Source organism: Lampetra fluviatilis, chromosome 39 (assembly GCF_964198595.1).
Source record: "Lampetra fluviatilis chromosome 39, kcLamFluv1.1, whole genome shotgun sequence".
NCBI classification, from domain to species: domain Eukaryota; kingdom Metazoa; phylum Chordata; class Hyperoartia; order Petromyzontiformes; family Petromyzontidae; genus Lampetra; species Lampetra fluviatilis.
Window position 1 is genome coordinate 4,379,738 of NC_136313.1, and position 22,669 is coordinate 4,402,406.

At 44.2% G+C, this 22,669-nt stretch overlaps 1 long non-coding RNA gene across 1 annotated transcript; it reads right to left on the reverse strand.

The window, feature by feature from the left end:
* Nucleotides 1-1,590: 1,590 nt before the first annotated feature.
* On the reverse strand, nt 1,591-10,997 carry LOC144946029 (uncharacterized). Its single transcript, XR_013639741.1, has 3 exons — nt 10,824-10,997; nt 3,257-3,370; nt 1,591-1,934 (listed from the first exon to the last, which is right to left on the reverse strand). It is a non-coding gene; the product is annotated as an uncharacterized LOC144946029 (long non-coding RNA).
* Nucleotides 10,998-22,669: the final 11,672 nt, after the last annotated feature.

The window sequence follows — 22,669 nt, forward strand, 5'->3', positions numbered from 1 at the left end:
GGTCTCGTTCATTGTTCCATTGGGAGCTGGTGCTGATGGAGGAGCGGGGGAGGTCTCGTTCATTGTTCCATTGGGAGCTGGTGCTGATGGAGGAGCAGGGGAGGTCTCGTTCATTGTTCCATTGGGAGCCGGTGCTGATGGAGGGGCAGGGGAGGTCTCGTTCATTGTTCCATTGGGAGCTGGTGCTGATGGAGGAGCAGGGGAGGTCTCGTTCATTGTTCCATTGGGAGCTGGTGCTGATGGAGGGGCAGGGGAGGTCTCGTTCATTGTTCCATTGGGAGCTGGTGCTGATGGAGGAGCAGGGGAGGTCTCGTTCATTGTTCCATTGGGAGCTGGTGCTGATGGAGGGGCAGGGGAGGTCTCGTTCATTGTTCCATTGGGAGCCGGTGCTGATGGAGGGGCAGGGGAGGTCTCGTTCATTGTTCCATTGGGAGCCGGTGCTGATGGAGGGGCAGGGGAGGTCTCGTTCACCGTTCCATTGGGAGCCGGTGCTGATGGAGGAGCAGGGGAGGTCTCGTTCATTGTTCCATTGGGAGCTGGTGCTGATGGAGGAGCAGGGGAGGTCTCGTTCATTGTTCCATTGGGAGCCGGTGCTGATGGAGGGGCAGGGGAGGTCTCGTTCACTGTTCCATTGGGAGCCGGTGCTGATGGAGGAGCAGGGGAGGTCTCGTTCATTGTTCCATTGGGAGCTGGTGCTGATGGAGGAGCAGGGGAGGTCTCGTTCATTGTTCCATTGGGAGCTGGTGCTGATGGAGGGGCAGGGGAGGTCTCGTTCATTGTTCCATTGGGAGCTGGTGCTGATGGAGGGGCAGGGGAGGTCTCGTTCATTGTTCCATTGGGAGCTGGTGCTGATGGAGGAGCAGGGGAGGTCTCGTTCATTGTTCCATTGGGAGCTGGTGCTGATGGAGGGGCAGGGGAGGTCTCGTTCACTGTTCCATTGGGAGCTGGTGCTGATGGAGGAGCAGGGGAGGTCTCGTTCATTGTTCCATTGGGAGCTGGTGCTGATGGAGGAGCAGGGGAGGTCTCGTTCATTGTTCCATTGGGAGCTGGTGCTGATGGAGGAGCAGGAGAGGTCTCGTTCATTGTTCCATTGGGAGCTGGTGCTGATGGAGGGGCAGGGGAGGTCTCGTTCATTGTTCCATTGGGAGCTGGTGCTGATGGAGGGGCAGGGGAGGTCTCGTTCATTGTTCCATTGGGAGCTGGTGCTGATGGAGGGGCAGGGGAGGTCTCGTTCACTGTTCCATTGGGAGCTGGTGCTGATGGAGGAGCAGGGGAGGTCTCGTTCACTGTTCCATTGGGAGCTGGTGCTGATGGAGGAGCAGGGGAGGTCTCGTTCATTGTTCCATTGGGAGCTGGTGCTGATGGAGGAGCAGGGGAGGTCTCGTTCATTGTTCCATTGGGAGCTGGTGCTGATGGAGGGGCAGGGGAGGTCTCGTTCATTGTTCCATTGGGAGTTGGTGCTGATGGAGGAGCAGGGGAGGTCTCGTTCATTGTTCCATTGGGAGCCGGTGCTGATGGAGGAGCAGGGGAGGTCTCGTTCATTGTTCCATTGGGAGCTGGTGCTGATGGAGGGGCAGGGGAGGTCTCGTTCACTGTTCCATTGGGAGCCGGTGCTGATGGAGGGGCAGGGGAGGTCTCGTTCACCGTTCCATTGGGAGACAGGCTTGATGGTGCAGAAGTTGCATTTAATGATGTGGATGTTTCTATAGAACTGTTCACAGCTGAAATATTTGATGTCACCGTTCCGTTGGGTTGTAAAGATGTCGCTGGCGACGTTGTGATGGCTACTGCTGAACCATTTACAGGTGCGGCAGATGTAGCATTCAAAGTTTCATTGTTTGGAAGAAATGATACGGATGTATTGAACTGTGTTGATGCTTCGGTGGAGTTGCTATTAGTTATATTTGCAGATGGAGAAATTGTTGTGTTTTGCACTGGAACAAAAAATGGAAAATGGCAATTGAATTTAGAAAACATTGATCAAAAAAGGCATTACTCAACAAAATACTGTGCTAAATGCTATATGCTAAATACTTGGGGTGTGATAACTTGCCTAAGTGACGAGACAATCCGTCACAATATCAGGAACAGTACAATTTTTTTTTACACGTTGTTGTTGTGACAATCGCTCACACCACAAATAAGAAAGAAGAAACACATTGTGAGCCTTAGAATAAACATTGAATTGGAAATAGTCACATTTTTGTTATTTATAAAAATTCTGAAGCAATTGTTACATGCCCTTTTCTGAAGCATTTGCTAAAAACTACAAGTAAAACACACGCGGACATGCTCGAATTGTACATCATTATCCATTGCCTAGTCACTTGAATCCAACCCCGACGGCTGTTGTATATTTGGAGTTTGCACGTTCTCCCTGTAATCGTATACATTTTCGCTGGGTGCGCCACGGTTTCTCCCTCTACATTCAGAAACATGCTTTTAGAGTAGTTGGCTGCTATAAATTTCCACATAAGCTACTTCATTGAGCTATCATTTTGTGGCCAGGTTGCTCCTGAAAAACGAGCTATATAGCTGCGGGCCTTTCCTGGCAAAATAAAATTAGTTTATAGTTTAGTTTATCATATCAGCTCTGTGTTTGTTCTCTAATACTTGTTTCTTTTTCTGCAGTCTGTCGTTCAATGTGGAAGAATTGTATGTTAGAGACAAATTTGAATGATGCTGGCACAAACACCCTATATTTACTTTATTTCAACGTGGTTAGAGAACATTGTGTATCAGGGGAGAATGTTAATGTAATTGGTACAATGTTGAAAATTTAGTTTAAATTATCTTTTTATCAAAGCTTAGGATTGCAATAAAACCGAATAGTTTGAGGTGAAGAAAACCCTCAAAAGCATGACAAAAAAAATAATAAAGATGGTTCAATCAAATGAAAATGGTCACAAGAGCAATTTACAACGCAAGCACTTCGCTTAAAAAAAAAGGTTAAATACATTTTACTACCTGGGGCAATAAACATCACACCTCCCCCACAGTGAAGAATTGTCACGGTTTCAATGGAAAAACAGATTATGGTTTTGTTTAGTGAACGTACGGTAATAGGCTCTAGTGGCAAAGGCATCTGTGCCCTTTCCTCCCAAAGCCAACATTGTCATAGGAGTTAACAGGACTTTTACTGGTCATTATGGGGTTGGTGCAGTGAAAGCTAATTTGAAGGAAGAGAAAATCTTGTCAAATTGAACAAAAATGGTCAATCGAAAGACCCACCCTCCTTCATGTACAAGGTACTTACAGTGTCCAAGAGGCAAAATAATGAACACGATGTAGAGCCCGAATACTTCGATCGCCTTCATATTTCTTTATTCGCGTTGTGCAGCAACACCAGATGAATCTGCAATGCCACACACTGGGGAGAGAATAAGGCTTCATTTAATGTCACCGTTGCTATTTTGGCGGTTATCAAAAATCCCGGGTGGGGTGAGCACATGGGCCGAAGATGCTGACCGGACCCGCTGCAGGGCTACCTCTGCAAACCTGGGATATTCCAGTCGAGGCAGTGAAGCTTAAATGTTGATAATACAAGTTTTTTTTGTTGGGTTTGAACGTGTAAATATACATGCGTCGTTAAACCTGCCACCGCCAGGTTTGTCACGTAAACAGAACATTCCAATTCGTGACCAACTTTAAAGGATGAGAATAGGTTTTCCCCTTTTTTCTGGAAACAAAACAGCTGTGTTAAGATGTTAAAACACCAAACTGAATCCTTTTACAAGGAATCATGTCACTGCATTAACCACAATGCTTGTTGGTCAGAATGCAAACAAAAAACACCGATAATATATGCATCGTCTTTGAAACCGATTGGTCCACACCAGAGACAGCCTTCTTTAGAGCGTAGTCTCAAACGGTGTTAGACCAGAGGACGCCAAAAGTCGGACAGCACAAAGACAATGAGAGCTCGGGGTGAGCAGCTACATCATGGGACCTCGTTTGCCAGTACCAAAATATGAGAATAGGTTTTCCCCTTTTTTCTTGCAAAAAAATTTAAAATGTATTTTTGTCAGTTGCTTGGCTACTATACAAGGGAGATCCGTGGCGCGCAGCATAACAAACATCAATATTGCCGAGGTGTAACAGGGTGCCCTTAAGGAATATTTCGCAGGGTATTTAACAGTTGTAAAACGAAACGCTCGCAAATTAAAAAAAAGTGCAAATTAAATGAGGGCAAGGAGTGCGCAAGAAAATGTTTGAAGATCCCATCCACTTAGCTTCGCAAATGGCTAAGCTCTGGCCATCAAAATCTGGACTATGGGATATGCAATGAGTGCCCCGTGTTTACCATATAAAAACCCCACACATTTGCCTCATGAGCTTTGCTTTTTTTTGAACAAGGACACCGTGTAAAAAAAAAAAATGCATAGTACTTGTAACTTTTGTGACCAGAATAGGGATTCCTGGTCACGGCTAACATCACTGGCAAAGGCAATATCAGCAAAGATCACTTGATGACCCTAACCACCGAAATATTTGCCTTGAAAAACCAGAGATCGCGCCCAGGTTCCATTCCATCTCCCGGCGCGGCAGTTAAAACAAATTGGGGAAAAGTTAAAATGCCCATCCCCACTCAGCAGCGAAGTCGACAGCCAACGCCTGTTACAATCGATCGGCAGGTCGTGTGGTGGGGTTAAGTGTGGGTAAAGCCCACCTCTTCCAAAAACACGTAACACTTTCATTTTATATTCACGCCGACAGCATCCGACAACGCTGCACATTAACTAGATGTGACAAGGACCAAATCGCACATCACACATGGAGTCAACGTGGACGAGTAGGCCAAAAGCACGCTAGAGTTCTTTGGCAGTCGGCCTTTACACAGCAGACGGAACTCTGAGGTAAGTCAACGATTATAATGATAAAAAACTAAAACTTTTTAAACTAAATTTCGATTTAAAGCTTTCGTGATTGCAGGGATTCGTATTTTTTGTTCTTTCGGTAAAGTCACGTAGAAGGGAAGTAATAAAATAAAACAATAAAATTCTCACGTTTTTCACACCTGATGACGATTGCTTGTGTTGCAATCTAAACGTCGTGAGAATTTTATACTTTTATTTTATTATTTCCCTTTTTAAAACTAAAACAAATGTTTCCTTTTCTTTTAACAGGCAATGCCCACCGAGCTATAAAAATCTATTTTTTTTCAGAAGCGACCTGGCCACAAATGACATCTCAACGAAATGGCTTATCGTATGGAAATGTATAGCACCCACATAATCTAAACGTGCGTTCATTCTAAATGTGGAGGGAAAACAAAAAAACCCCAGAGGACCCGGAGATGCATCCCACACGACCACGGGGAGAAAGAGACACCACAAACTCCAAATATACAGCAGCAGCAGCAGGCGTCAGGGTCGGGTTCGAACTGAGGCCCTTCTCCTGTAGACAACGTGAAGTAGTCAACGTCTCGTCACAGTCCATTGGACGAGACTGCCACTCCCCTCCCCATCTCTCCAGCGAGCAAAACTTTTGTCTAACGTAGTGCACATTCTATGGTTATTTCGGTAAAGTCACGTCGATATAAATAACAATATAATAATAAAGTGGATACAAATATCACGACGTTTCGATCGCAACACAAGCGATAGAAACGTCGTGATATTTTTATTCACTTGATTTTTATAATTTTTTTGTTATTATTTTCTCTTATATCTACGTGACTTTACCGAAAGAACCATAGAATACGAATTCCTGCAGTCACGAAAGTTGCAAGTCAAAATTTTACGGAGTGCAATCATAGTATAATGTATGAGGAGAGTCTTTCCCGCCAATTTACGCGCGTAAATTCAATGCAGGAGTTGAGGGTGGAATTATAGGGGGGGGGGGCATGACGTCACCACGCACGGACGCAGCACGTGAGATGGTGGTGACGTCATCACGCAAACGTGCGCGGTGGCGTCACTTCCTGCGCACGCGCGTTCGCGCGCCGGCCAGGCAGACAGGAATCCAAGGAATTGTTAAAAGTCGCGGCAACGAAAAACCTTTGTTTTTCAAATGTACAATCGTACGATGTGGCCAAAAGATTGTGTTCAATTTATGGCCGTCGTGATATTGGTAGTAGTGAGGGGGTAAAATGGTGCGCTATTCGCCCCAATAATTTTATAACCGAGCGTGAACTCGATGTTTTACCGCTTTAGTCAACTAAACTGACGTTTAACACGTAGGCCCTTTCACGACCAATATCCAAAACAGGTTTTTTTTGTATTACGGATAAACTAAGGGGAATGGGTACCATTAAGTCCACAGGCTGACACTTGACCAAAAATCCTCTGGGTTGGTCGTCGCCGATTCGTTCAAGACTTGACTAAAACACCGGTGGCAAATGGTCTCTAAACAATGGGAGGCATGCGCCCTCTGTTGTCATGTTTGTTGCACTGCACAATAGTTACCGGTGAGCCAGAGAAGACAATTCGTAACCCACTTAGATAACGCGTCTCTCACTCGTAGTTATCAATTTATACGGCGAAATGTGCGAGATATTTTAAAAGTTACTCATCATCTCACGTGGTTAACATCATAATATTGGTCCACGTAAATAAATTGTAACCACTGAAGTTTATATGCCACCTGCAAGGTGGTAAAGACAGCTGGAAATTGGTGGGCTCAGACCAATAATGGACATTTGGTTTAGCAAGCTTTCTGGCTGCCGAATCAATCTCAAGCAGGCCTACTACATAGGGCATTCCATCGGTCTACTTTGTATGGCTGTTGTAGAAAGTAGAGCAACTGAATGTTAAATTGAGGTGGTTAAGGAGCCAGATGACTGCGTCAGAAGTAGCCAAGTGTACAAACGTTACCGTATGTGGAATTTATTGGATGCCTCCTTTGTATTTGTGAAACGGACATTGTTAGTCGTTTCCCTGACACGAACAAAATAAACCGTTTCAGGACACAGTCGTGATGATGGAGCGGAGTGGTGGTTAGCACACTTCACAATTACGTAGCAAACATGACCGATTCCTGGCCATGGCAAACATCGGTGGCTGGTACTCAACCTGGTCTTGTGCCCTACCGTGCCGCCACTCCCCACCAACCTCAACCACATATTCACCAACTCACACCGACCCGTGTGGGGACAATGTACGTACGCAAAAGAAACGGGTGGGGGGGGGGTGAAGCCTCGATAATAATTCGTCTACATTGGCCTTCGAATGAGCCACAGTTCAGTTCCTTCAGCTGTGAGACAACAAGCACTGCCGGGAGAAGTGGGACTGTGGGAGAGGCGTCACTTCCGAGTGCCACCGTGCCCCTGACTGCAGCTATCACGCAGCTCGGCAAAATAAGTGGCCAGGGTACGCAACTTAATTCTTTAATGCAGCCGGCGGTGGACTGTTTGCTTAAAACACGTTAATATTATTAATCCTTGATCGTTTCTGCGTGGATTAAATATCGGCCGTTCTATAGGATTCGGGGTGGGGGGGTGTAAAAAGTCCGCGTGCGTACAGAGAGGGGTCAAGTTGACAGATTTTTGCGTACCTACTAAATGGATGTCCCCTATTGTCAAACAGCATCGATAACACGGCACAAGGGTTGAATATTATTAATACGATAAACATTTAACAACAATACGTACATTCAACGCTCAATGTTTAATAGCAATGCCGAGTAACCTTGGTACGACCTTGTAATCTGGCAAAAAACAATCTAGATGACCTTGGAAATGTTTGCTCAACTTATTTAAAACCAGGTCTTTTTTTTGGTGTCTGGTATCATTAAGGAATAAAACCATTGTTCATATTTATCTAAATAAGCTTCATATTTCAATGAAACATTTTGGGAAATTATAACATTTGTTTAGACGTAAAAAAAGATTTGCAGTTGTTTTTATTTCTCTCACCAGTTTTCACATTTGTCCCTTTGCGACTTAGAATTGTTCCATTAGTTTAGTCCTCCCCGATGCTTGTAAAATATATATAACTTGACTTGTCCATTTTGATGGTCGATTAAAAGCAGTAGTTACTTTTATATTTCAGGATGAATGTTAATCCGTGTTATCAAGTCTCATGTTCTTGTAGACCGGATATGTAACGGATTAGATTGTTTAAGTCAACACTTTCGCAGGAGAAACAAGCACAATATCCCAGGCTCATAAAAAAAAACCAAACTGCCTCGTAATCAGGGACAGCTATTTCCCCTAAAACTATACAAACCGTTAGGGGGGCAAGTGCTCTTATAAGCGAGCAACAATTAAACACGTGCACATATAGTTTAAAATATCACACCTTGGAACGCACAATAAGTATTCCCACAAAAGTGATCTAAACTGCCCGGACCTGTTATTCTCCGAGCATTACCCCCTCTTAAACAAAGGGTTTAATCTCAGGCGGGATCAGTAGGTCTGAATAGATGCACACAACGCAAAGTAACATTTACCCTCAACCAAAGGCCATTGAGAGAGGCAAACGCCACACCTTTATTATGTGCAATGCAAATGGTCAGTGTTAAGAGACGCCCCACAATTAAGGATTTGCATACAAGTTTGCATAGGCACCACAGAACTATTAAAATATCTTAAAGCCCAATGTGTATGTTTGTTCAAGAGGAATCTACATCTGCTCTCCGTAACAGACTTTCTGTCGACGATTCATTTTCTAAAATCATTGTACCATTGGTGTACAACCATAGCGTGTGCAGGTGGTAACAAATGCACCGCGACCTACAAGCCGAAAGCGCTGGGCTACAACAGAATTGGCTAGGGGGACGCATTTAAATCGTTTACACCAAGGGGACACGCCAATATACTACACCAACTGCATTGCACACGTTACATTTATCTCGCTTACTCTGAATCTACGTACACTGCCATTAGTCGGCACGATCGGACCGGATCATGGGTCGGCAACCAATTTTTTTTTCGGGGAAAAAAAGAATGTTTTAAAATATGTTTTTCATTTTTTATGATAGAATATAGTATTGTCATCAGTATGACATAAGTGTACCAAGTTTGCAGTCGATACCACATTGGAAAGTGGGTAATAATTGAATTACAAGATTTGAGGATACGACAACGACAGACAGTGAGTTAAATAAAAGCATGTAAAATAAACCCCCTTCAATATAGTGTATGTACGCCGTGTCTATATCTTGACTTAAAGCTTTCGTGACTGCAGGGATTCATATTCTTTGGGTCTTTCACGTAGATAGGTTCAAAGACCCCATCTACGCGACTTTACCGAAAGACCCCAGGAAAAGTTGTACATAATGTACGCGAATCTCGGACGGTCCTTAATAGATAAACAACCTTACAAAACGGTCCTTAAAGAGCTGCATGCGGCTTTGGAGCCGCAGGTTGTATGTAAATCCCCGATGCAGATTTTCTTTTCCACAAAATAATTCCAAACTGCGATGCATGTCCATCGTTTGCACACATTTACGTTCGCGATTTTATAATAAGCGTTTGAACACCGTGTACAGATTGCAAAGCGTGCTTAATATATTTAAACAAGAAACACCATGGGCATCATTCCCACAATGGCAATGTGGTCTCATGTTTTCGAAAAATATATAAACACCAAGTTGTCCAGATAGGAATGGTTACACAGTAGTGTACAAGTAACTGTTTAATGTAAATTACAAAGACAAAAATCCCCCCCATATAGCCTCAAACAGAGAGCACGGCACACGAGAGGGTAGGTGGGTGGCCTGCACCACACCCGGCTCTCCTCGTCTCCCCAATGGCGATGTTTACACACCGCACCAGGTACTTATTTGCGGCCGAGTAGACCTAGGGGAGAGGCCAAGTACCGGTTGAGATAATCGTCACCGAGCGGGAATCAGCGCGCTAACCGCCACATTATCGCTCAATTACCCACACATGCGCATTTGCAGTAACACCTTTTATTTAATTTTCCAAACACGCATGAGCGTGATTGATTAAACACAAAGAGTGAACCACGCAAATTCCGCCGCGCTGTTTAAAACACAAAAAATTGTAATCCATAATGAGTAATCTTTCACTTGACATTAAGGTAATTTGTTTTAGTCATTAAAATACCTTTTAAAAGTCCTTCCTTGATTTAAAATGTCCCTTTTCTTGCGCATAGTTAGTGAACCCCACCACGCGAGTTTAGTAGATTATATTTTTGCGTTGCCTGCCAGTATTACTTAAATGTTGCGCGACTTGAATGCTATTTTCCTCAAACGGTATTTTCTACTCGGCGTCTGCAATGTTATGATGTATAAGCTCCTGCAACTTAAATTTCTTCAACCTCGGTCTTCCTCAAGTCATGCTTGTAAAATCAAGCCAAGGCCGAATCTTACCCTTGTAACAAAATCAAATAATAATCACTCGAGATAATAATAGCAGTGGTTTTTACGTTTATATACATTTATTTGAGACCTTTTCACTTTCTACAACTGTTGTATGCGGACCCCCCAAAGTCAACATTAAACTTGTCAAATCTGATAAGCAACTTTACAGTTTGCAATGAAAAAATTCCTTGAGCAAACCCAGGCCTTACAACAAGCTCGGCTAGCAAATAGAAAATCTAACGCAATGAATTACAAGCTTCAAAAACGCATTCAACTTACAAAATATTGCCTGTATATAAAAAAGTGGTTAGACAGGCGAAACAATTCATATATATTTTAAACGACGGACGGCTTTTACAAGAGGCATTTAAACCATTTAAAAGCAAACTAAATATTGTAAAAGTCATAGGAACACCAACCAGCAATAAACCTGCAAGTAAAATAACAAATTCAAATAAAAACACTCGATCTCTAAGCTTATACAATCATTACCAAATATATATGCATTTCTCAGAAACTCTGACCGTCCTAATCAAGTAGGAACTTCAACTTACAGGGCAACAGACGTTGCTGCAGTTTCTCGACTTGAAACACCGGGCGCTTGGAGACGTGAGCGATGATGGGCAGAGAAATATTAAATCGAACAACGCCTCTTCCCCACGAAATCAAAACGGATGCTGGAGATCCTTTTTGCGGGTAGCTACTCAGCGAGATATCAACAGCAAGTCTGTGCCCGCTGTTGCTTTTGTAGCCATTTCACCCCCACCCTCACCCAGAACAAGTCACCGCACCCTGCCTTGTACGTCAGATGGGGGGGGGGGTGTTAGACAATGTGCATCGCCAACAACTATCACATGCGCCATCGGTGGCTAATTGTAAGACCAACCTGTTTGCCTGCATTCCACAAATATAAACCCTAATTTCATTCGGAGCGCCCATGGCAAAGAGGATGGGACGCCATACGTAGTTTGTGGCGATATGTTTGGACAGCGTGTTGTAAATCATGAGTTCGTCAAAGGACAAAGGTGCTCCCGTATAGCCTTAACATACCTGTGGGGGCAAGTTGGTGTAAGAGAACACTGATGAGGGCCGGAACTGCACACGAAGTGGGTGACCAGCATCAACGCCCGGCCGCTTTTGTCTCTCGTGGCGATGTTTACACATCCCGCCTGGTACTCATTTGAGGCTGAGTCAACATGAGTTCGTGCACGTGCTCACAGCGTCAAACATGTGGAGAAGCCCCTTTACATTCACGCCGTTGTGATGGTTGACTGCCAGTCCTGTATAGTTAGATTGCCGTCCAAGTATAACAAACATCAGTGGGGAGTGATATCTGAACCGGTTCTGGGCCTACCCATCCATTCCCTCCGCACCAACGCCACATCCCCAACCTTCACCGACCAGCGTGGTGAAGTATGGTCAGACAACCCATCACGACTAACACGGCGTCTGGTGGTGAGATCTTCGTCAAGCAGCGGTTTGAGCGCAGGTCTGTAAATTCTAAAGTGGCAATTAATTTTTGGCCAAATAATTTGTCTACTTCCAAACTGCCCAGTAATCATGCAACGTTCTATGTGGTTGGAACCTATGGGCCAATGTTGAGCCAACGTTGCATGTGTTTATTGGATACTGTTGTTTGATTTATTTAGACGAGTTATGTTTGTGCTGCTGCCGCTGTTGCTGCGTTGATACACAAGCACAAATAGCAACCCTAAACACACTCGTAAAAAAAACACAGTAACATAAAAATGTATATGATAAACGTCTCGGGCAATGGTCCTAGTAGTAGCATGTGCCGCTATTTTGTTTGCATCTATGTAATACATAAAAACTCGCTTCATGTCAGACACTCACTGGGGAAAAAAAGGTGGCGTCCGGATGCGAATGCACTGAACGTAATCGGGTTGTGGGTGAGCCGTCTCGTCTCGTCTTGTGAGCGTTTTTTTGGATCGTTCCGGTTTGAAACCTTCCCTGGGAAATCCCGGTGATCTACCCCACACAAAAGAAATTCCTGAGAAAGAAGAGATGGTCAAATACCCCGAGCATGGCCGCGCGCGTTTACAACCGCGAAAGGCCCCGAGGTGGGAGTGCTCTGTTTGGTTTGGATGCTCGATTTGGAGCAAAGTGATGCCTCGGAATTTTCTCTCGATGCGGTGGCAAACACATGCCGGTTCATCACGGAATAAATAATCGTAAAGCAGGTATACAAATAAAGAAATGCATGGTCCACAAGTATGTGATGTACATATTTACAGAGTATTAAAAAAAGAATGTTGACACATAAAGGTTGTGTTTTGTGTGTGTATTTATATACGGCACTGTAATAACGTACACGTGACAGCGATTCATTATGTAAATCTTAACAGTGACTGTAGAAGATGGACTTAAGTGTGGACTAATTCAAGCCTGGAGCAGTGGCACAATGGTTAGCGCACTGCTATAAAACTAGCGACCTAAACTATCATCGGTGACGAGTCTGTTATTCACCAACCAGCACTGATCAGTGGTGAAATATGGTTAAACAACCCGAGATTTGAAGCTTTCGTGACTGCAAGGATTCATACTCTTAGTTTTTTCGGTAAAGTCATGTAGGTAAAAAATGAAATTAAAATTAATACAATTATTTTATTACTTTATTTTTATTAATTTTAATTTCACTTTTTTACCTACGTGACTTGACCGAAATAACTAAGAATATGTTAAACAACCCCTTTGCCCGACACGGTTCAAGGTGCCCTTCATCCAGCAGTAGCTTGACAAAGGGCCGAATGGCAATTGATTTAAATGCTGTATACATTATCGGCAAATACTGTTTTGTGAAAGGTGTCACCCGCCACTTTACCAATTCATAGACGTTTCCCTCGTTTTATGCGGCAGATCCGTTTCGAAAAACAAGGGCTCTCGAAGCGAAATCGCAGGGGGATACGGCTGCCTGCACAAGGAGAGCATACGATACACTAACAATGTTGTCCGGCATCCCATCGCATAGCCGAGTGCATTGGAACCGCATATAACAGCGAATTTTGGGTAGAAATATATTTGCCGCATTTACGACAAATCGCACAGACCGAACCCGCATAAATCGAGGCGAACCTTGGATTCGTACCAAGTTGCTCTGCGCCGCACGCACGAAGAACACCATATCTGCCACAGCATTTATAAATAGATTATAATCTGTCTTTTTTTATTTAACCAGCTGCGTATCTTGAGATGCGCTACCAGACAAAAGAATAATAGACACGAAAATAAATCTGGACAGGTTCTTGAAATGTTAAACCCCCTCCCCCCCCATGGTAACCACCAACAAAACAAATAAAAGCTAGACTTTATTGGAAGGGGAGGGGGGCTGTTGGAGTGCATCACCGCGTGGCCTCTGCCAGTGAAATGGAGTACACAGGAGAAGACACAAAAGGTTCGCCACCGGTAGTGGTGGGGTGGAGATGGGTTTGGCTGGGGTAGGGGCGGCGGTGCTGGGGAAGGGGTGGGTGGTATTCGTGGGTGTGGTTCGTAAACGCGAAGCCCCTACGCACGGACGACGTGTTTTTCAACTCATCCCTGGGGGGCTTTTGCGCACGCATTCTTTACCGACCGATCTGCCTACCGACTACCCTTCACTGTGAAGAAACGCGTTTTTCTTCTTTTAGATGGGTAAGAGATTACGAAGTTTATCATCACAAAAATGGGTCTGAACTTTGTGACGCTCTCGGATGGGGATGGGTAACGTTTGTCTTGTCTTACAACATATCCCCCGCCCACCCTTCATCCGTCACAGCGCACGGTTGTCATTTCTTGTCCAAAGCCATCCAGGTGTGACGTTTGTGTGCTGTTTGTTGTTGCAGTGTATCAGTGACGTGCGCGTATATATATACAAACATTCCTGTTACGCGGCTACGGAACCGTGTAACAGGAACACTCTCCTGCTGAGAAAAAGAAGATCGCAATTCTAACGGACAATCAAAAAAAAATAAACTAAACTAGTTTTTGTAAATGTTACCAGGTAAGGCCGACTGAATTGTATATCTCTTTTTTTCAGAAGCGACCTGGCCACAAAAGATAGCTCAACGAAGTGGCTTATCGTATGGAAGTTTATAGCAGCCAAATACTCTAAAGCATGCTTATAAATGTGAAGGGAAAACCCGAAGGACCCGGAGAAAATCCACACAACCACGGGGAGAACATGCAAACTCCAAATATACAGCAGTGGGCGCGAGGGTCTGGATTGAACTCATCATGATGATGATGATTGTCCGTTCGTGTTCATGTATTGAACAAGCTCCCAGCACATAGGGTGAAACGTTGGACGTCACACCGGCAAATCTGCGGCACAACCCAATAATGCATCGGAGAGATTTTCAGCCATTGTCTATCCCCTGTTGGATGAAGGTTGTTGTATGCAATGCACATTTATCACGGTTCTGCAATACTACGATCCATCTTACTCCCTTTGTGATAAGTAATTCGTCAAGAACCCCATTCCCACCGAACCACCCTCGTGCCTGCTTAAAGCCCCATCAATAAAAATGAATGATGGTCAGGGGAAGTCCTTATAGTGGGCACGGTCACTCCCAGGGTGGAATTAAACTGTTGTAGGCGTTCTATCCACTGCTCGCTGATAATCTCTCTCATGAAGTCGCCTTTTTCTAATGATCCTGCGACTGCTGCCATTCATCTCATGCTGCATAGAAACTGAATTTAAGTCATTGCCGCATCTCCAGGGCGCATCAATCCACTCGGGGTCGTTCATTCATTCTGCTGCGATTTCATCACCATATTCTTAGGTTTTTTCGGTAAAGTCACGTAGGTAAAAAAAAATTCATGAAAGTAAAATAAAAATAAAATACTTTAACTTTTATAAATTATAATTTTTTACCTACGTGACTTTACCGAAAAAAACTAAGAATATGAATCCTTGCAGTCACGAAAGCTTCAAATCTAGAATTTCATCACCAGCCTCATCCTTGGGGCCTCCATCTCCCCTGGAGATGTGTTCCTGCCAAAGCCCAAGGTATACCTCCAAGTGCTTCAAACAACGCACACGCGCGTGCCTTTCATGCAGCATGAAAGCACCATTTAGCAGTTTCCGAAGAGGTGCAAGCACATTGATAGGAACTGACGATTTTTTTGCATAGTGCCCAAAGGCCGAGTGCCCTTTGTACACGTTTCTGTGGGTTGTTTAAAACTTGTAGTTTTTCAGTGTGCACCATTTTTCTGTTATGATAGGATTTTTTAAATCCTAGATTTGAATTCTAGATTTGAAGCTTTCGTGACTGCAGGGATTCATATTCTTCGTTTTTTTCGGTAAAGTCACGTAGGTAAAACATTAAAATTAATAAAAGTAAAATCAAATAAAAATCACGACGTTTCGGAGGCAACACAAGCTTCCGTCTTCAGGTGGAACCGTCACAGCCACGACAGCTGTATCAAGTAAATGAGAGATTTCAGGAGCTACCACTCCGTTTATATAATGGTTGGATCGTCATTTACAGATTCGATTTCTGTTCTCAATAGTCAAGATGACATCTCTGATTTGTGTTTGTTTGATTATCCATGTGTTCCTCTTTCTTATCTCTCAAACCTAATGATGCAAATCTCCTTATTAGCTTTTTATTTGTTCGACTACTGTGTTAGTATCCATGTTTCCGATCCGTATTGTCAGAGTGGGCAATACTCACTGATTGAAAACTCTCTTCTAAGGCACATCGTTATATATTTTTATTTTACCAGATAAGGCCTTACTGTGTTATATGGATCCTTTTCAGAAGTGACTTATCATGCAGAAATGTAGATAAGGAAAATACGCTAAACGCATGTTTATAAATGTGGAGGGAAAACCCGGAGGACTCGGAGAAAAATCCACATAACCACGGGGAGAATATGCAAACTCCAAATATACAGGTGTCAGGATTGAGATTGAACCCACGACCTCCTGTATACCAGGCGAGGTAGTCAACATCTCGCCATTGCGGCGAGGGTGGTGTTTATAAAAAGTCCATCCTATTCTTGTCCACCGCTCTAATTCATCCTATCGTGAATTAATTACGTTGCTGTCTTATTTTGTTTAGGCAAAACAAGTTTACCTGTCTTAATTATAAATCACGTTTTACGCTCAGTCATTTGTTCCTTCTTTCGTATGGATTCATAGCAGCAGATTCAATATGTCGTTTTCAAATTTCTATCCACTCAATGTGTCTGTTCAGACGCAGAGTGGATCTCGTCCATTCCTCCTTTAAGGCAGTGAACACAGCGGCGGCGGAGTGTTTACGACGCGGGTCGATGATTTTGGAATGGTGGCCACGCACTCGCACGCCGCCGAATCTTCGACGCGTCATTTGTAGCATCAGGTGGCCGCATCGGCCAGGCCCGGTCCTGATTCGGTTGATTTCTTCCTATTGTTTTCGCATTTGCAGCATCTTGGCACGAAAGGTATGGCGAAGATCATTTATCGTTCTTCTAGAAATGTAAAAAAAGCAATCGGCTTAGTCACAGACAAAAGGTGAAACTAAAATTAGACTCGATATAATGCAACGTCAAGCTGAACGTGACGCAAATGGGCTTAACTTAGAACTCACTTCTTAAAATGATTGAGGTGCTTGCGTACCTACCACTGCCCCCTCTCTCCCCCATGTAAAAAAACGCAGAAATTATTCTCTCTTGCTGCAGTCCATTGCCATTCGAGGGTATTTATATGAAAAAAACAGACGCATTTTTTTAATGGTTGGTGATTTTTGGTACTTTCCCACTGCCCCCCCCCCCCCAATTTCTTCGTGTGCGTTTGGCATCACGTACGTGAGACGATGAATCCGTTTGGATATCTCACGGAATAGTGTATGTCAGAGGAAGGCCGTGGAAGTTTTATGTCCTTTCTTCCAGGATCTCCACGGAGAATTCCTGTGTCATACACACAGTAAGGGGCGCACTTTCCCACCACTCACTCTGCTATGAAACTATTGGTCTTGTGGCAATTTTTTTTGTTAATAACCACCGCTGTAAATTAGCCATATTAAGTGGAAACCAAATGTAACACGCAATGTTTTGGTGTGGCCAGTCATCTGTGAGCAGGCTGATACTATCATGGTGGCGAGATGGTATCTCCCTTGCTGGTATTCATGACAATCGTGGGTTAAATCCCGACCCTGACACTTGTATATTTGGAGTTTGCATATTTAACCTCTGGTTCGTGTGGATTTTTCTCTGGGTCCTCCGATTTTTCACTTCACATTTAGAAACGTGCGTTAGGATTATTTGGCTGCTATACATTTCCACATGATAAGCCACCTTGTTGAGTTATCGTTTGTGGCCAGGTCGCTTCTTATAAAAGAGATATACAGTTCAGTGGGCCTTACCTGGTGAATTAAAAACGGTTTATAGATTAGGCCCAATCTCAGCACTGGAGGATCTGAGCTATAAGCTCAGAGACAAGGAAGAAGAATACAGCACGTGCATGGGGCCCATTCCTAAACCTTAGAAGAATCTTACATTCCTGAGCCCAGAATGGCAATAACCTGGCCACCCCCCCCCGCCACCCCCCACCACCCCCAAAGAAAATAATCCCCCCCACCTGCTTTGATGAGTCCAGTGTGCCTGATACCGTCAATACAACTGGTAAGGGGCCGTCCATAAATGACGTCACACGATTTTGGACGATTTTTGACCCCCCCCCTCCCCCATCGTCACACGGCGTCACAAAAAGTCAGACCCCCCCTCAAATATTACGTCACAAAGCTCTGCCCCCCCCCCAAAAAAAAAAACATGCTTCAAATCGCTTTAAACTATTGCCATTGTACCGCTGCACTCTGATGTTGTAGGAGAAACATTTATTAAAAAGCCTATTTAATTAAGTGGAACGTGTCATCTTCTTGGTTCTTTTGGTAGTCACGTAGAAGGGAAATAATAAATAATAAAAATAAATCATAATAAAATAATTCTCACGATGTTTCGGCCACAACGCAAGCAGCCGTCCTCAGGTGAAGAACAGGTCTGTCGGAAAGACAGCGTCTGAATGAAACACCATTCGGCTTGGATCGTATATTTAAGCTGGGTTGGAGGGAGAAGAGTGCCTTGACAAAAGAATTTGCATATCAAGAGAAATTTAGCATATTTATGGTAAATGCAGATATGGGATTAGTCATTACTTGTGGAATGCGTAGAAGGTGGGCGGGGGGTTTCAAAGTCATAATATGCCTGTGCATTATGCAGGATTAGCAGCATCAAAGGGAGGGAGTATGGTTAGCATTAATAAAGGGAAGGAATGTTAATAGTGTAGTGTTGTACAGACGGACTCTTCAACGTCTTTTGTAGCACACACATTTATTCGTCTTATGAACACAGTCTCTATGCACTGAGGGGTATACGGTCCCCTCACCCATTACACTCAGAACGTACAAGCCTCCGCACCCTACAGGCTACTTAATATCCCGCTCTTTCAGTGTCCTCTGACTGGACCTAGGGGATGTCTTCCCGACCACTGGTTACACTGAACCCTAGCCCTTATAAGGGCTGGAGGGCTTGGTCCAGGGTCCTAGGCTTCTTCCGCCGTCTTGGGTCTTCGTGTAGTCGAACTCCCCCAGAGCTCTGAGCACTCTGGCTTTATACTTGTTCGTGGCCGGGTTGTCCAATCCCCGGCCACCTTGTGGAACCCTGTGATTGGTCGTTCCCAATCTGCTTTAGGATCCCAATTCACCCTATCTGACCCTGACCGTTAGGTCGCGCGGGAAAACCTTGTTTACGGTCAGCTCTCACAGCTTGTGAGACCCTGACCGTTAGTTTGAGCGGGAAAACCTTGTTAACGATTTGCTTTCCCAGTTTGTGAACATCGAGTAGTTAACTCTACTACAATAGTATGGAGCTGCAGAAACTAAAGCACCACGTAAAAAAAAACTAAAGTATAAACATCAGTATCATCAGAATACTAAATACACGCTCCAATAAGCTGAGCTACTAACAGTAAGTAATACATTACAATTCTATGTCGAAAAAAATATAATATGCTTCCAGCTAAACTTTTTTCTCTTACATCACACGGGTCTACCCCGTACTATATACTGCCATAGACAAACCCAACATTAAATTATATACTGTTTTACTATACACCACCCTATACCTTAGACTATACATTGTAATATTGCACTATGTATTATTCTACCCACCCTACTGTATACCACACTGCTGTATATTCACTATACAATTACGATACTATATATTATCTTATACATTGTATTAAACATTACACTTTTATACTATTTATTATTATACAATCTGCTATACACTATACCATTGACCCTCGCGTGTAAGGTACTAAGAGGAAGCAACGAAATATGTCAATGGGAGAGTGGTGGTAGGAGACTTGCAGCAGAGCAAAGAATCCATTCCCTGCGGAGAATAAAAGATATATAGTCAATGCCAGTGAGTGGACTGCGGTCTGAAAGTCACCGTAAACGTGAACACAATCAGTTAAGATCCGAAATGGTTTATTACGTCCTTCCAATGATTGCTGAGCCAGAATCCATCTTCTCGGTTGAAATTGTTTCTGTGTTTGTATATGTGGATCGCCTCATGAACGAATCTCTCATGGTAGCCAGATGGCTTGCAGAGAACCTCTGTCTTGTGAGCCCACTGAATTGTAACAGTGATCTGCCACGGCTGAGGTGTTTGTCCTACCGTGTTTCAGGTCTGCTTTATGTTCACGGATGCGGTCCGAGACATGTCGTTTGGTTTCTCCAATGTAACTGCTACCACAGAGGCAACTTAGTTTGTAGACGCCAGGGTACTGTATGTCTGGAACCACATCTTTTACAGACGGGACCAGATCACGGATTTTATGTACTGTGTTGAATCGGACCTGGATCTTGTGTTTAATCAGGATTTTGGAGATCTTTTTTGTGACCCCAGCAATGTAGGGTAAGGTGATGGTTTTGAAAGGCTCCTCAACAGGATCCTTCTTGATGGTTGGAGTGATGGCTTTGCGGATTGTGTAGTCGGAGTAACCATTAGCCTTAAGAGCTTGTCGTACGTGCTTGAGTTCACTGGAAATGTGTTCCTGGTCGGAGATGCATTGGGCTCTATGGTGTAGTGTCTTGATGAGGGAATTCTTCTGGGATGGATAGTGGTTGGAATCCGGTTTTAGGTAAGCATCCGTATGGGTGGCTTTCCTGTAGACAGAGTGGCTCATTGAACCATCATGTCTCCTTTTAATTAGGACATCCAAAAAGGGTAGCTTGCCATCTTTTTCGACTTCCATGGTGAATCTGATGGCTGGGTGTATGGAATTGATGTGGTCGAGGAATTGGTCTAGAGCAGGTCGGCCATGTGGCCAGATGACAAAAGTGTCATCTACGTACCTCTTCCATAAGGTCGGGCGGAGAGTGGCAGTCTGGATGGCGTCAGTCTCAAATTTCTCCATGAAAACGTTGGCTACAACCGGAGATAGGGGGGAGCCCATTGGGGTGCCCTCAGTTTGTTTGTAGAAAGTTCCATTCCAGGTGAAGTATGTATTGGTTAAGCAGTGCCTCACCGGGGGGGGGGGGGGGGGGGCGGTACCCCAGTATTCAGTCCTTGATGAACCAAGTCTTCAATGATTGCGATGGTGTCAGGTACAGGAACTTTGGTGAATAAGGAAACCACATCAAAACTGACAAGCAGGTCATCTGGGGACAGGGAAATTCCCTTGATTGTCGATACCAGGTCAGTATGAGTTTAGTACCGCAGAGGACGTGCTGTCTATATTTATTTAAAGTTGCGCATTTTGATGTGACGTCACATTTCTCACCCCCCCCCCCCGTCACATACCCGTCACAAATGTCTGACCCCCCCCCCAGGTGCATGACGTCATTTATGGACGGCCCCTAATGCCGTCCAGAATGTCAGGATGTTGCAATGTATGATGTGACGGAGGATGTGAAATGAACATATTACATTTCTATAAAGAAAATGGTTTATAATTTTTAAATATCCCGAATCTATGTTTTTTGGGTTAGATCACGTAAAGATACATGTGTCGTTTACCCACCACCACCCGACACAGCCAATGAGTACGACGTTTCGCCGAAAATTGAAACCAGCCTCATCGGGCGACAGTCAGAATTGTGGAGAAATCTTTTTCTTTCGGTCTTATATAGAGGGATAGATATGATGTCATCACCTGTGAGCCAATCAGGTGCGAAGATTCTCTCCGGTGTGTTCAAGTTGTGACAAATTTGCTTGTTTTGTTTACGTAAACCTTGATAATTGGCTGTTGGGTGATGATGGGTTAACGACACATTTGTATTGACGCGATCTAGCACAAAAACACCGCTTATGGATAATATTGGTGGCCCAAACCTACGTGTTAAATAGAGTAATTTTTTTATACAGTCTATCAAACTGGTTAAAATCGACAACTTGAGAACACATTGGGATTGCACATCGCAGTCATCGCTCGCTACTGGCAGACGAATTCTCCGCTTGCAGGCCAAGTGCTAGGCTCACCTTTGTGTCGCAAAGAGACGGCTGCCACTGGGGTTGGGCCCTGTCAAATACAAATCTCTCTATCGCGTGTAAAGCACCCGAGGTGCACCCAGACCCCAGCGTAAAGGGGCGCTCTATCAACACCAAGTCGTTATTAAACTCTGTTTAATCACAGGCGGCAGAAACCGGATTCAAATCCAGAAACCGCAGCAGTGTGGCAGTGCCCGGCTCAGGGCTATGATGTTGATGCCACCCGGCCACTCTGAAGACGATGGTGCAGCATCCAACGTTGGTTTTGTGATAGTGCGCGTGCGCGTTGTGCAAGTTGTGGGTACAGGAACAAACCAAATAACAAGAACTGGACACGTTCGTCAATAACGCTGTTTTGAAGAGAACCGCTGTTGTACAATAGATGATGTCTGCGGCATCATCTATTGAATGTATAAATGTATGTATTTTAGAAATGTATAGATTTATATATTCTTGTTTCCACATCCAGACGTTCTGCTGCTGTTGCTGCTTAAAAAAAAACTACAATGTCTAATATATTCATTCCTGGTTAAGTAAGAAAATTCTTAAATGTCAAAAAAAGCCACACCCAAAGCACCTGACATTGTGATGCGGTTCGCTTTGACCAACAATGAAGCATCGCAAGACATCTCTCTTGAATTGTTAGTCCAGGATGTGGCAGGCTTCGCTTGTTTACCCCGCCAACGGAACAGAGCCGGTTTTGTTCTCAAGCAGCAAACAAACTCCCTAGCGTTGACGATCGGGCGATTACTTCAGGCGTGGTCAAGTCGAGTTCGTTTGCTATTTACTGGGTTTGCAATAATACATCACGCTCTCTTTTTGGGCATAACTGCTCTTGGTTCGCTGTTCTTAGGTGCCGTGGAATGAGGTTGTGCGGTAGCGTGTTCGCCAGCCGTTGTCGACGCTTTGCAGATCCATACCGACATGG